Here is a 16,943-nt window from a genome sequence, read left to right as displayed (position 1 = left end):
CACATCACAAAATGACATAATTTTATGAAATAAACCAAAATAAAATTTATTTTTAAAAAATAATTTAAAATAACATTACTTTAATAAGTAACAGTAAAAAAATTTCGTGTTATAAATTAATCAACTACATCAACTAATCTTGTGCACTTACAAACTATTTTAAATTTTAAGGGTTGCAAACTCCTTTGAGATTCCTTCTCAAAAAAAAAAAAAAAAAAAAAAAAAACTCCTTTGAGATTGTCTCATTAGTTACAAAATAAAGTTTTTTTTGTTTTAATTTTATAACAAACAATAGTCAATTTTTCGAGATTTGAGCATGGAAATCATATTGTAAAAGGGATAGAATAAAAGGAGGATAATCCTCAAGGCAAACCTGGGAGACCTCCTTAGTCCTCAGCTTGTAATGTCCTTGCCAAAGTATGAACAACTCTCTTGCCCTATTAAATATAGGAAAAAGAAACAATTAATAATCCTCATAATAATTAATTAGATTTTTACTTTTTAGAATTTTCTTTCTTTAGAAGAGGAGAATTACGAGGAAAAAAATTATGGGATTGAAAGTTTTCAAATTATTCTCGAAAACTCTAGAATGATCTTTTCAACAATATTAAAATTTTCCAACGTATCAACAAACTACCTATGTTTATCTAATACATACATGCAATTCGTCTTTTATATTTCCTTCTATGTTTTAAAAAATATTGCAATTAATCAATTAATGTATTTTTTTTTTTTTACAAGACTAGTTATTTATTATCAAAAGTATAAAGCCCCCCGTCAATGTCCTTTCCCTTACTTACTTGCCATTTATCTAATATTCTAATTGCCTATCCCCATTTTGGTGACATTTCTTTTATACTAAATCTACATGAAGCAAAACTACATGAAGCAAAACTGGTGTCTTCTCCATCTTCCCATTTTTCTGACCTACCAAACTGACCTTAAGTTGTCTTCTGCCACATCCTTAGTTGAATTTGTAAATCTGGGCAATCATGGATATCAATTGATCACTTCGTTTTATTTTGCATGTCATTCTTGGACTTCTACTTTGTTAGGTATTCAGGATCCAAAATTAGTATACCCTTTTTACTCCATTTCATCAAGAAAAAAAAAAAAAAAAGACGTGAATGGAATGTTCATAGAATGCGAAAATTTGAATATCTATTAAAATGGTCGATCTTAAGTACCACTTGCACCGTGCCCGATAGAAAGCAAGGAAGTGAAGGAACATACCCGTAAATGCTGTCTAATAAGATGTCCAATGACCATGTTGGTTTTGTAGACAAGGTCCCTTTAGTCACAACCAGTAAGCAATAATTACATGGACGTGAGTACCATGCGAACTTGACAAGTCTTTCCCTGCACAACCTCTCTGTCACACAAAAACAAACACAACACAACACAACCAACACATATGGCAGCAGCTAACGCTCTCCAAATCAGCCCATTTTCTTCTTCTCCTCCAAAACCCAACACAATAATAACCTCTTCTCCTCTGTCTCTCTAACCCCATTGCACTTCTCTCAGAGAGCTCAAGCAAATCCAAGCCTTTACCATCAAAACCCACCTCCAAAATGACATTACTGTCCTCACCAAGCTCATCAGGACCATGCCCACAAACTGTTCGACCAAATTCTCCAACCAGACATTGTCGTCTTCAACTCTATGGCCCGTGGATACTTCCGCTACAATGCCCCTCTTCAGGCCATTTTGCTCTTTTCTGATATCCTATGCTCTGGCATTGTCCCTGATGACCATACCTTCCCTTCTCTTCTCAAGGCATGTGCAAGCTCTGAGGTATTGCAAGAAGGTAAACAATTGCATTGCCTTGCTACCAAACTTGGTCTCAACCATAACATATATGTATGTCCCACATTGATAAATATGTATACTGAGTGCAATGATGTGAACGCGCTGTTGTTTGTTATAATGCAATAAACACAGGATATGCTCGAAGTAGTCGGCCCAATGAGGCATTGTCATTGTTTCGTGAATTGCAAGTGAGTGATCTCAAGCCTACTGATGTAACGCTGCTTAGCATACTTTCATCTTGTGCTTTGTTAGGAGCATTAGACTTAGGGAGGTGGAGACATGAGTATGTGAAGATACATGGTTTTGATAAATATGTAAAGGTCAAAACTGCTCTTAAGATATGTATGCAAAGTTTTGAAGCTTGGATGATGGCATAATGCAGTTTGCGAACATGTCAGTAAGAGATACACAGGCTTGGTCAGCCATAGTTATGGCATGCGCAACTCATGGGCATGGTTCCAACGCCATATCATTGTTTGAAGAAATGAAGAGGGTGAGAGTGCGACCTGATGAGATTACATTTTTGAGTCTTTTAAAGGCTTGCAGCCACACTGGCTTAGTAAGGGAAGGTTGTGAGCATTTCTATAGCATGAGTAACAAGTATGGGATTATTCCGGGTATCAAGCACTATGGATGTATGGTGGATTTGCTTAGTCGAGCTGGTCACTTAGATGAGGCTTATAAGTTCATCGATGGATTACCAATTTAGCCCACTCCCATACTTTGGCAAACCTTGGTATCTGCTTGTAGCAGCAATGGCAATGTAGAATTGGCAAAGTGAGTGATTAGATGAATTTTTGAACTGGATGACTCTCATGGAGGAGACTCTGTAATCTTATTGAACTTGTGTGCAAGGGCTGGAAGATGGGAAGATGTGAATTATTTGAGGAAACTGATGAAAGACAAGGGGGTGGTGAAGGTACCTGGGTGTAGTTCAGTGGAGTTGAACAATGTAGTGCATGAATTCTTCTCTGGGGAGGGAGTGCAATCTGTTTCTACAGATTTGCTCCGGGCACTTGACAAGTTAGTCAAGGAATTGAAGTTGGTTGGGTATGTTACTGATATTTCTTTAGTTTTCATGAAGACATGGAAGATGAGGACAAAGAAATTACTCTAAGATATCATAGTGAGAAATAGGCTATTGCTTTTGGACTTCTAAACTCTCACCCTGGTACAAAAATTCGGGTAGTGAAGAATCTATGTGGGGATTGTCTCTATACAGCAAATTGTACAAGTCATAATCAACAATGAGTAATGAATTATATAAATCTAGCAAGTTGATGATCCGTACCAGCTTCTGGGTTTAGGCAAATGTATGATGCAAGAATGTGCATCTTTGGAATCTATTTGTACAAAATTGGTTCCAAAGAGTGGAATAAAGCCTTTTGTTGATTTATACAGATAAAAAATTGGTTCCAAAAAGTGGAATAAAGCCTTTATTAATTTAGGCAAATCAATTACTTTTAAAGTCAACTTTTAAACACAAAGCTAAGGAAAATGAGGTGGCAGAAGTTTTTCCTGCTCTCAATGAGGACATTTTACAGGTCTAAGTGTCTTTTTGTTGCTATTTTTTGTGGTTGGTTTTCTGTAACTTTTTATGTATCAAGGAAAAAGAAGAAGTCAAAGTTAGTTGTTTCAATATGATAAGTAAATAATAATTTTATTAAATTTATTTTTTTCACAAAAATACAGACAAAACCAATGAAGCTGTGGAAATAAGTCAATACTTTTGTCCCAAATTCGTCCCAAACTCCCAATGTGAAAGGCTAATCATGGGCATTTGTTTCACACAACACAAGTGATAAATTAATAGTAATAACGGTAAGCATATGCTGCACCAAATATTCTGTCCACACGTACAATTTTGCCTATAAATACTGCCATTCACATCATGAAACTATCACCCTAAGTCCAAAAACAAATTCCACACCTCACACACACACACACACACACACAGATGAAAGTATGGAACCCCATTGTGCAATCTTCATCAAGCTTTTATTAGTACAATGCCTAGCAATTGGCTGTGTTTCAGAGAGTTTCAATTTCTTCTACCTTGTACAACAGGTGAGTAGGATTATTTAAGAGAGAGATCATCCTTTTGAACACTAACTACTCTTATTTGATGTTGTCATAACATCAGAACTTTTTTCTTGATTTCACCCCTCTAAATCTCTAATGCAGTGGCCTGGATAGTACTATGACACAAAACAAAGTTGTTGCTATCCAACAACAGGAAAACCCAAAACTGATTTCAGCATTCAATGGCTTTGGCCTAATTACAATGATGACTCATACCTGTCCAACTGCAATCTTAACAGCCCTTTCGTGAAATCCAAGGTACCAATTTCTCATTAGGAAAGTGTTAAAGTTGTTATCAATTTTACAATATGAAACTTATAAACTAGCTTGATAATAAAGGTAATTGGTGCTACATCGACAACATAAGTACTTAAATTCCATCACTAATAAAGTTCATTGTATATCATTCTATAGATTTCAATTAGCAGAATGCAAGTAAGTTGGCCAACACTGACCTGCCCAAGCAGCAGTGGTTCCTCATTTTGGTCAGATGAATGGGAGAAACATGGGACTTACTATCAATTATTTTATATTGAACGAGGTGCTTTGCAGTTTTTATTAAAATTTCTCTAAGAATCTTTTTTAAATAGAAAATCCTAGCTGGTCGATTGTTACGACCTTTGGGAACATGGTACAAAAATACAGAGAATGTTTGACCACGGAATAGAAATAAGGAACCAAGCCAACAAAAACTTAGGCATACACGTCCAAACAAAAAAAAAAAAAATTATGCACAAAGGGTTCATCCTATTACTTTAATTTAGTAGCTTTCCTTCTTTGCCATTTGAGTTTCAGCTTATCGGCTTTTTCCAATTACCTTCGTCTATAGCCTTTAGGGTGCTATCTTTAGAAGCAGCTGCCACAGTAATAACTTTAGCTCCTGTATATAGAGAAACAACTTTAACATTGATAGTGCAAAGAAGTAGTTATTGAAACATTGACCATTAGAAGGAAGCAGATATTTCCATATTGGCGAGCAAAGGATAGATGAAAAACCTATCTTAAGAAACCAAGTTGGATTAAAGAAATGTATAAAATTATTACTAAATTAATTCAGAGATACAAAGTTTTTAAACAATTCAAGGCAGAGAGGTCCCAAGTTCAGGTGCAACAACAGTTACTTTTGGCATTTTTGGGAAGTAAGAAGCAATTTAGATTATCAATCACTGTATTTGGTAGGTAACAAGCAATTTAGGTTATCAATATTTTGCATATTTTAACTTCCTAACAACGGGGAAGAAATACCCTTTCTTTATCTCATATTTAGGCTTCTTATAAACATCCTTTTCCCCTTTTAGTAACAACATCACCGCCTTAAAGCAGTCCCCATGAATCAAAATTCCTAAGAAAATCTAAACATCCACATAAAGCATATATTAATCTCCAAAAGGAATATAAGCAAAGCACTTACCAATAGGACTACTATTTTAATAGGAAATTTCTTCCTCAAAGCCAAAGCTTATCTAAAAAAAATTTAGTGAAGCATAGAGGAAATCAAATGCAACCCATACCCATGAAATGGTAATGATTATAACAAATTTGTATTTCTATTGCAATTATAGTGCATAATGGTATGTTTACTATTTTCCATACCTTCTGTTGTTTAGTTTGTAAAGTTTATTTAATACTTATCCTTCTAAATTGCATTACACGGGCATGTACAATCAAATTTTAATCTGGCTAAGCATTAGAACACAATCAATGATTTAAGAAAAAGAAAAAAAAATGTTGGTATTGTTTCTTGGTTCTCTCAGTTTGCTATTTCACATAAACAATGCTTGGGCACAATTTCTAGTTAAGATATCTATCATTCAAGGATTCAGATAGAAGTTTGGATACAAAATAACTTTCACTAAGGAAACATGGTTCTATTAACCTCAACAGAAAACTGCAAGTCCTTTCTAGAGATCACAGCAAAGTAGGACAAAATGTGAAGAACTTGAGAGAGAGAGAGAGAGACTAACAATTAGATAAAAAGGTAGATTCAATGCTAAAGTATGATAAACCTGTACCAGTTTTCTATATAACACAAACAATGCTTGGGACACAATTTCCAGTTAAGATTTCATTGGTGGATTCACATTGAAGTTAAGATACAAAATAACTTTCAGTAAGGATGGAAAGTTTTCTATAATATTTTTTTGCCTTGTACTTCCTGAGTGATGGAAAGTTTGGTTTAGGCATTCTTACAAACACTTTAAGGGAGTAAATAACACATGCCACTAACCTAAATCTTCAACTTTTAGTACAACTTTAAACAATGAATAATTCTTTGACTTTCAATTCCAAATTCATTGAAAACTAGTACCAAAACAATAATTAAGCTCCACAAAGTTACACAACATTCCAAATCATCACACCAGTATATCTTAAACCCAGTAAAAGAAGACAGAAATTACATAAATAATTACCAAGTACTTACCATCTAAGCACTCTAAATTATCACACACTCGAGCTGACCTAATACAGAATATTGCATGCTAAACCAAATTAAACAACTCCAACACCACCAATATAAATAAGAACATGAAATATAAAGAAAATTTCCAATACCAATAGCAGGAAAAACAAAGAGAAAGTAAGAATAACACAGAATGGATACTCACAATGTGGATCATGTGGTTGTGAGAGATGTAGAGGAAGTATTACAGTATAGCTTGCTGGGGACATCAACCAATAATATTGAAAGAAAAATTGAGAGTATGAAAGCTTATGTAGGTTTCGTGGCCTGCGATTGACAGACCCTTCACTAGTAACCTTTTTTGAATATTCATAACACTCTTGGCTCTACAACTTAATTGAGGAGAGAGTCTGTATTAGAGTAAAGAGAGAAAACTGTAAAGAGCAATTATCAGGTGGTAANGGGGGGGGGGGCGCAAGCTTACTATAAGTTCATTGAATTTCGTAATGTCTATTAACATCTTAATCATGTATTTGTGGACAAAAGTATATAATCATGTTGCAATGAATTAATACTTATTTCATCAATAGCGATTCCTCAAAATGTTGTTAAATGATTTCAAAAAATAGAATATTAGTAATGACTTCGAATTTATTTGTATTTTCTTTCAAAAAATCAAACATTATAGTTGATTTTTCCATTATCTAGAAATCATATAAAAAGTCATATAAATTATAAGGATTTATTTTACATCTGCATAACATTCAAACAATTTCTTGACTTGTAAAGTCATGAGATTTTATCCAATGTAAAAATCAATGTTTATTTGGTTTTTGTTTGGAACTAATTTTTGGAACAATAGATTTATAAGATAGGGAAATAATGAAGTATCTCAAAATTATAAGTTTTTTTTGGTTATTTTCGGGACAACTGGGCAAAAGGGTAGGTCAGATATTTTTTCTATTTGGGTTAATTTGTAAATTTTTTGGAGAGGGGGGCCAAGTATATAAATTTTGGGATCATCTTTTAATATTTTTATTTATATACATACAAAATTAAAATTATTTAAAAAGTGGGGGGGGGGGGGGAGGGGTGGCATGGCCCCCTCACTCTAAACACAGTTCTGTCTCTGCCCTTAAACATGCGAGGAATTGCAATGTCTAGATTTTCACTCCTATGCCTTAGGCTGCTCAAATTTATTAATAGCTTTGTGCATTATCTAAAATTTTAGGCCAATCTTTCCTGTCCTCTAACAAATGTTGTTTTCCACACTTTGTCAAGATGTTTCCATATTGCTAATGCTTTGTAATGAGTCCCTTTGCCTTAACCCCAAGGTACCTATGATGAAAAAATATTACATCAGGTGGTGCGCTACTGGACCCTTAAAGATAGTGGAAAACAATTTTGGAGCAATCGAATATAATACTTAGACATAGAACTATATGTATCTTAGGTTTATTTGTACTCTTGTTCCTATTTTTTCTGCTATGGGTGAGCGTTAGTGCCAATCTTTGTTTTTTAAGTCTCTCTCTCTCTCTGTTTTTCCCCTGCTTCTAGACACTGAATGTTGCCTGCACTTGCAATTTCTATTAGCAATTTAGGAATGGAAATCTACATAATCATTATTGGACTACTTAAAATCATGCTGGTGAAGTTTATTTTATGAAACAGGTTATCTAGCTCCATTATTTTTTCCTGGTAAGTGTCTCGTAAAATGTATGCTTTTCTGCATAAATAGTTGAAGGCTAGTACTGTTGTTTATCAACAATGATCAAGTGCTACTGTAGCTTCCTTTTGAAAAGTAGGGGAAAGATGTTGGATAGAGAGATCTGATTTAAAAGTGAGAACAATGCAGAAGGAAAATGTGAGAAAGCTCCTAATTAGGATGTTGAGCACAAGAAAACTTGTGAAGATTAAGCTCACTTTTGTAGTTTGTATGCATTCGCTGAAGACTACATATCAAACTTAAAAGAAATGTGGAGGTAAAAGAAATCATTTTGTACATTTTTTAAAAATTCAAGCGATTCAAAAATCTTAGTTTGTTCTCATTATCTATAAATACTATAAAGTTGAAGCGTTTGACTTTTTGTTGATCTTCTAAAATTATGCCACGTAAGCTTTAGAGGTCTCACAAATTTACACATCACCATTAGTAATTTTTTAATGCTTTATTTTTAAAACCCAACCATTCGATTACCACCTGATAATTGCTCTTTACAGTTTTCTCTCTTTACTCTAATACAGACTCTCTCCTCAATTAAGTTGTAGAGCCAAGAGTGTTATGAATATTCAAAAAAGGTTACTAGTGAAGGGTCTGTCAATCGCAGGCCACGAAACCTACATAAGCTTTCATACTCTCAATTTTTCTTTCAATATTATTGGTTGATGTCCCCAGCAAGCTATACTGTAATACTTCCTCTACATCTCTCACAACCACATGATCCACATTGTGAGTATCCATTCTGTGTTATTCTTACTTTCTCTTTGTTTTTCCTGCTATTGGTATTGGAAATTTTCTTTATATTTCATGTTCTTATTTATATTGGTGGTGTTGGAGTTGTTTAATTTGGTTTAGCATGCAATATTCTGTATTAGGTCAGCTCGAGTGTGTGATAATTTAGAGTGCTTAGATGGTAAGTACTTGGTAATTATTTATGTAATTTCTGTCTTCTTTTACTGGGTTTAAGATATACTGGTGTGATGATTTGGAATGTTGTGTAACTTTGTGGAGCTTAATTATTGTTTTGGTACTAGTTTTCAATGAATTTGGAATTGAAAGTCAAAGAATTATTCATTGTTTAAAGTTGTACTAAAAGTTGAAGATTTAGGTTAGTGGCATGTGTTATTTACTCCCTTAAAGTGTTTGTAAGAATGCCTAAACCAAACTTTCCATCACTCAGGAAGTACAAGGCAAAAAAATATTATAGAAAACTTTCCATCCTTACTGAAAGTTATTTTGTATCTTAACTTCAATGTGAATCCACCAATGAAATCTTAACTGGAAATTGTGTCCCAAGCATTGTTTGTGTTATATAGAAAACTGGTACAGGTTTATCATACTTTAGCATTGAATCTACCTTTTTATCTAATTGTTAGTCTCTCTCTCTCTCTCTCAAGTTCTTCACATTTTGTCCTACTTTGCTGTGATCTCTAGAAAGGACTTGCAGTTTTCTGTTGAGGTTAATAGAACCATGTTTCCTTAGTGAAAGTTATTTTGTATCCAAACTTCTATCTGAATCCTTGAATGATAGATATCTTAACTAGAAATTGTGCCCAAGCATTGTTTATGTGAAATAGCAAACTGAGAGAACCAAGAAACAATACCAACATTTTTTTTTCTTTTTCTTAAATCATTGATTGTGTTCTAATGCTTAGCCAGATTAAAATTTGATTGTACATGCCCGTGTAATGCAATTTAGAAGGATAAGTATTAAATAAACTTTACAAACTAAACAACAGAAGGTATGGAAAATAGTAAACATACCATTATGCACTATAATTGCAATAGAAATACAAATTTGTTATAATCATTACCATTTCATGGGTATGGGTTGCATTTGATTTCCTCTATGCTTCACTAAATTTTTTTTAGATAAGCTTTGGCTTTGAGGAAGAAATTTCCTATTAAAATAGTAGTCCTATTGGTAAGTGCTTTGCTTATATTCCTTTTGGAGATTAATATATGCTTTATGTGGATGTTTAGATTTTCTTAGGAATTTTGATTCATGGGGACTGCTTTAAGGCGGTGATGTTGTTACTAAAAGGGGAAAAGGATGTTTATAAGAAGCCTAAATATGAGATAAAGAAAGGGTATTTCTTCCCCGTTGTTAGGAAGTTAAAATATGCAAAATATTGATAACCTAAATTGCTTGTTACCTACCAAATACAGTGATTGATAATCTAAATTGCTTCTTACTTCCCAAAAATGCCAAAAGTAACTGTTGTTGCACCTGAACTTGGGACCTCTCTGCCTTGAATTGTTTAAAAACTTTGTATCTCTGAATTAATTTAGTAATAATTTTATACATTTCTTTAATCCAACTTGGTTTCTTAAGATAGGTTTTTCATCTATCCTTTGCTCGCCAATATGGAAATATCTGCTTCCTTCTAATGGTCAATGTTTCAATAACTACTTCTTTGCACTATCAATGTTAAAGTTGTTTCTCTATATACAGGAGCTAAAGTTATTACTGTGGCAGCTGCTTCTAAAGATAGCACCCTAAAGGCTATAGACGAAGGTAATTGGAAAAAGCCGATAAGCTGAAACTCAAATGGCAAAGAAGGAAAGCTACTAAATTAAAGTAATAGGATGAACCCTTTGTGCATAATTTTTTTTTTTTTTGTTTGGACGTGTATGCCTAAGTTTTTGTTGGCTTGGTTCCTTATTTCTATTCCGTGGTCAAACATTCTCTGTATTTTTGTACCATGTTCCCAAAGGTCGTAACAATCGACCAGCTAGGATTTTCTATTTAAAAAAGATTCTTAGAGAAATTTTAATAAAAACTGCAAAGCACCTCGTTCAATATAAAATAATTGATAGTAAGTCCCATGTTTCTCCCATTCATCTGACCAAAATGAGGAACCACTGCTGCTTGGGCAGGTCAGTGTTGGCCAACTTACTTGCATTCTGCTAATTGAAATCTATAGAATGATATACAATGAACTTTATTAGTGATGGAATTTAAGTACTTATGTTGTCGATGTAGCACCAATTACCTTTATTATCAAGCTAGTTTATAAGTTTCATATTGTAAAATTGATAACAACTTTAACACTTTCCTAATGAGAAATTGGTACCTTGGATTTCACGAAAGGGCTGTTAAGATTGCAGTTGGACAGGTATGAGTCATCATTGTAATTAGGCCAAAGCCATTGAATGCTGAAATCAGTTTTGGGTTTTCCTGTTGTTGGATAGCAACAACTTTGTTTTGTGTCATAGTACTATCCAGGCCACTGCATTAGAGATTTAGAGGGGTGAAATCAAGAAAAAAGTTCTGATGTTATGACAACATCAAATAAGAGTAGTTAGTGTTCAAAAGGATGATCTCTCTCTTAAATAATCCTACTCACCTGTTGTACAAGGTAGAAGAAATTGAAACTCTCTGAAACACAGCCAATTGCTAGGCATTGTACTAATAAAAGCTTGATGAAGATTGCACAATGGGGTTCCATACTTTCATCTGTGTGTGTGTGTGTGTGTGTGTGAGGTGTGGAATTTGTTTTTGGACTTAGGGTGATAGTTTCATGATGTGAATGGCAGTATTTATAGGCAAAATTGTACGTGTGGACAGAATATTTGGTGCAGCATATGCTTACCGTTATTACTATTAATTTATCACTTGTGTTGTGTGAAACAAATGCCCATGATTAGCCTTTCACATTGGGAGTTTGGGACGAATTTGGGACAAAAGTATTGACTTATTTCCACAGCTTCATTGGTTTTGTCTGTATTTTTGTGAAAAAAATAAATTTAATAAAATTATTATTTACTTATCATATTGAAACAACTAACTTTGACTTCTTCTTTTTCCTTGATACATAAAAAGTTACAGAAAACCAACCACAAAAAATAGCAACAAAAAGACACTTAGACCTGTAAAATGTCCTCATTGAGAGCAGGAAAAACTTCTGCCACCTCATTTTCCTTAGCTTTGTGTTTAAAAGTTGACTTTAAAAGTAATTGATTTGCCTAAATTAATAAAGGCTTTATTCCACTTTTTGGAACCAATTTTTTATCTGTATAAATCAACAAAAGGCTTTATTCCACTCTTTGGAACCAATTTTGTACAAATAGATTCCAAAGATGCACATTCTTGCATCATACATTTGCCTAAACCCAGAAGCTGGTACGGATCATCAACTTGCTAGATTTATATAATTCATTACTCATTGTTGATTATGACTTGTACAATTTGCTGTATAGAGACAATCCCCACATAGATTCTTCACTACCCGAATTTTTGTACCAGGGTGAGAGTTTAGAAGTCCAAAAGCAATAGCCTATTTCTCACTATGATATCTTAGAGTAATTTCTTTGTCCTCATCTTCCATGTCTTCATGAAAACTAAAGAAATATCAGTAACATACCCAACCAACTTCAATTCCTTGACTAACTTGTCAAGTGCCCGGAGCAAATCTGTAGAAACAGATTGCACTCCCTCCCCAGAGAAGAATTCATGCACTACATTGTTCAACTCCACTGAACTACACCCAGGTACCTTCACCACCCCCTTGTCTTTCATCAGTTTCCTCAAATAATTCACATCTTCCCATCTTCCAGCCCTTGCACACAAGTTCAATAAGATTACAGAGTCTCCTCCATGAGAGTCATCCAGTTCAAAAATTCATCTAATCACTCACTTTGCCAATTCTACATTGCCATTGCTGCTACAAGCAGATACCAAGGTTTGCCAAAGTATGGGAGTGGGCTAAATTGGTAATCCATCGATGAACTTATAAGCCTCATCTAAGTGACCAGCTCGACTAAGCAAATCCACCATACATCCATAGTGCTTGATACCCGGAATAATCCCATACTTGTTACTCATGCTATAGAAATGCTCACAACCTTCCCTTACTAAGCCAGTGTGGCTGCAAGCCTTTAAAAGACTCAAAAATGTAATCTCATCAGGTCGCACTCTCACCCTCTTCATTTCTTCAAACAATGATATGGCGTTGGAACCATGCCCATGAGTTGCGCATGCCATAACTATGGCTGACCAAGCCTGTGTATCTCTTACTGACATGTTCGCAAACTGCATTATGCCATCATCCAAGCTTCAAAACTTTGCATACATATCTTAAGAGCAGTTTTGACCTTTACATATTTATCAAAACCATGTATCTTCACATACTCATGTCTCCACCTCCCTAAGTCTAATGCTCCTAACAAAGCACAAGATGAAAGTATGCTAAGCAGCGTTACATCAGTAGGCTTGAGATCACTCACTTGCAATTCACGAAACAATGACAATGCCTCATTGGGCCGACTACTTCGAGCATATCCTGTGTTTATTGCATTATAACAAACAACAGCGCGTTCACATCATTGCACTCAGTATACATATTTATCAATGTGGGACATACATATATGTTATGGTTGAGACCAAGTTTGGTAGCAAGGCAATGCAATTGTTTACCTTCTTGCAATACCTCAGAGCTTGCACATGCCTTGAGAAGAGAAGGGAAGGTATGGTCATCAGGGACAATGCCAGAGCATAGGATATCAGAAAAGAGCAAAATGGCCTGAAGAGGGGCATTGTAGCGGAAGTATCCACGGGCCATAGAGTTGAAGACGACAATGTCTGGTTGGAGAATTTGGTCGAACAGTTTGTGGGCATGGTCCTGATGAGCTTGGTGAGGACAGTAATGTCATTTTGGAGGTGGGTTTTGATGGTAAAGGCTTGGATTTGCTTGAGCTCTCTGAGAGAAGTGCAATGGGGTTAGAGAGACAGAGGAGAAGAGGTTATTATTGTGTTGGGTTTTGGAGGAGAAGAAGAAAATGGGCTGATTTGGAGAGCGTTAGCTGCTGCCATATGTGTTGGTTGTGTTGTGTTGTGTTTGTTTTTGTGTGACAGAGAGGTTGTGCAGGGAAAGACTTGTCAAGTTCGCATGGTACTCACGTCCATGTAATTATTGCTTACTGGTTGTGACTAAAGGGACCTTGTCTACAAAACCAACATGGTCATTGGACATCTTATTAGACAGCATTTACGGGTATGTTCCTTCACTTCCTTGCTTTCTATCGGGCACGGTGCAAGTGGTACTTAAGATCGACCATTTTAATAGATATTCAAATTTTCGCATTCTATGAACATTCCATTCACGTCTTTTTTTTTTTTTTTTCTTGATGAAATGGAGTAAAAAGGGTATACTAATTTTGGATCCTGAATACCTAACAAAGTAGAAGTCCAAGAATGACATGCAAAATAAAACGAAGTGATCAATTGATATCCATGATTGCCCAGATTTACAAATTCAACTAAGGATGTGGCAGAAGACAACTTAAGGTCAGTTTGGTAGGTCAGAAAAATGGGAAGATGGAGAAGACACCAGTTTTGCTTCATGTAGTTTTGCTTCATGTAGATTTAGTATAAAAGAAATGTCACCAAAATGGGGATAGGCAATTAGAATATTAGATAAATGGCAAGTAAGTAAGGGAAAGGACATTGACGGGGGGCTTTATACTTTTGATAATAAATAACTAGTCTTGTAAAAAAAAAAAAATACATTAATTGATTAATTGCAATATTTTTTAAAACATAGAAGGAAATATAAAAGACGAATTGCATGTATGTATTAGATAAACATAGGTAGTTTGTTGATACGTTGGAAAATTTTAATATTGTTGAAAAGATCATTCTAGAGTTTTCGAGAATAATTTGAAAACTTTCAATCCCATAATTTTTTTCCTCGTAATTCTCCTCTTCTAAAGAAAGAAAATTCTAAAAAGTAAAAATCTAATTAATTATTATGAGGATTATTAATTGTTTCTTTTTCCTATATTTAATAGGGCAAGAGAGTTGTTCATACTTTGGCAAGGACATTACAAGCTGAGGACTAAGGAGGTCTCCCAGGTTTGCCTTGAGGATTATCCTCCTTTTATTCTATCCCTTTTACAATATGATTTCCATGCTCAAATCTCGAAAAATTGACTATTGTTTGTTATAAAATTAAAACAAAAAAAACTTTATTTTGTAACTAATGAGACAATCTCAAAGGAGTTTTTTTTTTTTTTTTTTTTTTTTTTGAGAAGGAATCTCAAAGGAGTTTGCAACCCTTAAAATTTAAAATAGTTTGTAAGTGCACAAGATTAGTTGATGTAGTTGATTAATTTATAACACGAAATTTTTTTACTGTTACTTATTAAAGTAATGTTATTTTAAATTATTTTTTAAAAATAAATTTTATTTTGGTTTATTTCATAAAATTATGTCATTTTGTGATGTGATGTGGTGTTTAGAATTAATATTTAAATGCAAATATTTTGTATCTTGGACCTGTTTGGTAGAGGATTTAAACACAATTATTTTTTTTTGGAAACCATAAAATGATAGGTTCCACACTAGAATCTATAGTTAATTGATCCTTTCTAAATACAGTTTTCATAAAATTATTTCCTATTTTCCCGATTGAAAATTGGATATTGGAAACGGCCAAGAAGATGTTTTCAAGATACATAAAATATTTTTAATGACATAGCCGGTAATAAATTGAAAATAATGGACCCCATAGATTTGCCCAAACTCTTCCATCTCTTAATTTAAGAAGTTTACCTTTATCACAAATTTGAATTTTATCATATATAAAAAAAAAGTACATTAGTTTTATTCCCACATTTCAATTTTGAAACTTACCGTTGCCCCAAAAAAAGTAATCTACACATTACTTGCTATAGAATGATTTTTTTTCTTTTTTAATCTGAAAGTAGAAATGGTCTCCCAAACATTATTTTTTTAATATTTTGAAAATTGTTCTTAAATGTGGAGCCAAACACATATAATGTAAAAATTATTCTTTGAAAATTAGTTTCACTTTCTCTTTCATATTCAATTTTTTGAAAATTATTTTCATACTTTTTTAAAACAAAACAAAAATCCTCCTACCAAACAAACCCTTATTTATTATATGAAATTCATTCACATATTTAACAAAGTAGATTTTCTTGATATGTTTAAATTAACCTTTTTTTTAATAAAAAAAAATTGAATGTTTAGGGCTTTAGGAATTATCTTATTCTTTTATGGGAACTTTAGGCATTATCTTAGAATTATCTTTAAATTTTTTACAATTCATGAAAAACTCCTTGTAAGGATACCACTTAATTGAGCATGCAAATTGCTCATCATGTATTATTCCCTTTTGATTAGAAAAGGAATTTAGAAGTAGCTTATTGAACTACTCAATTAACATGCTTAGTTTTTACTTCACAATATATATATTTCAAAGAAGTAAAACATATAATTTTTTTTTTTTGAGAAGATGTAAAACATATAATTTGAATGCTTAAAAGTGAGATGAAAAATAAATTAACTTGGAAGTATTAATAGTATGGTCACATATTCAAAAAATTTTAAATGCTCTATGTATGTCTTTGATTTTTTAAAGTCCTTTAAAATGTATATTGCAATGTACAAAAAAGTTTTAAAACAACAAATAAAACTCAAAAAATTGGTTAGAAAAAATTGTGAAAACATACCATGTCAAATTTTTATGCTACAAATAAGAATTTTTTTTCCTTGATTATATTGGGAGAGTTAAAAGACTAAAGTATATAGCAGTTTCAAAGAATTCTGAAAACAACAACAAATAAAAATTGGCAGATTGATAGGGGATATTGCGATAATATATCATATTATAATTTTTTTTTTTAGATAATGACAGATATATAATTCTATGTGAATGTATATCATGTTATTATTTTAAGGTTACAAATAAGATTTTTTTTGTTCTTTTGGAGAGTGTTATTTTCAATTAAAAAATTTAAATTAAGAATATTTTATACACACAAAACTGAAATCTTAATTTTTAAGAGAACTTGAGGGAATAGAGGGGTGGGGTTGGGGGCAATTGTGCCCACCCTGCTGGTCTGGCTTCACCCCAGATGCAACAAATAAGTTCATCACACCTCTTAAAACAACAGTCCTAT

At 33.3% G+C, this 16,943-nt stretch overlaps 3 pseudogenes; 1 reads left to right on the top strand and 2 right to left on the bottom strand.

The window, feature by feature from the left end:
- Window positions 1–841: 841 nt before the first annotated feature.
- Window positions 842–3,425, top strand: LOC136063837 (pentatricopeptide repeat-containing protein At2g02980, chloroplastic-like; annotated as a pseudogene).
- Window positions 3,426–10,777: 7,352 nt separating this feature from the next.
- LOC112039209 (extracellular ribonuclease LE-like) lies at window positions 10,778–11,509 on the bottom strand (annotated as a pseudogene).
- Window positions 11,510–11,819: 310 nt separating this feature from the next.
- LOC112039210 (pentatricopeptide repeat-containing protein At2g02980, chloroplastic-like) lies at window positions 11,820–14,403 on the bottom strand (annotated as a pseudogene).
- Between the last annotated feature and the right edge of the window lie 2,540 nt (window positions 14,404–16,943).

This window comes from Quercus suber, unplaced genomic scaffold (assembly GCF_002906115.3).
Source record: "Quercus suber isolate HL8 unplaced genomic scaffold, Cork oak 2.0 scaffold_584, whole genome shotgun sequence".
In the NCBI taxonomy this organism is placed as follows: domain Eukaryota; kingdom Viridiplantae; phylum Streptophyta; class Magnoliopsida; order Fagales; family Fagaceae; genus Quercus; species Quercus suber.
Note: the sequence above shows the minus strand (reverse complement) of the source record. Positions and strands in the feature narration are given on the sequence as shown.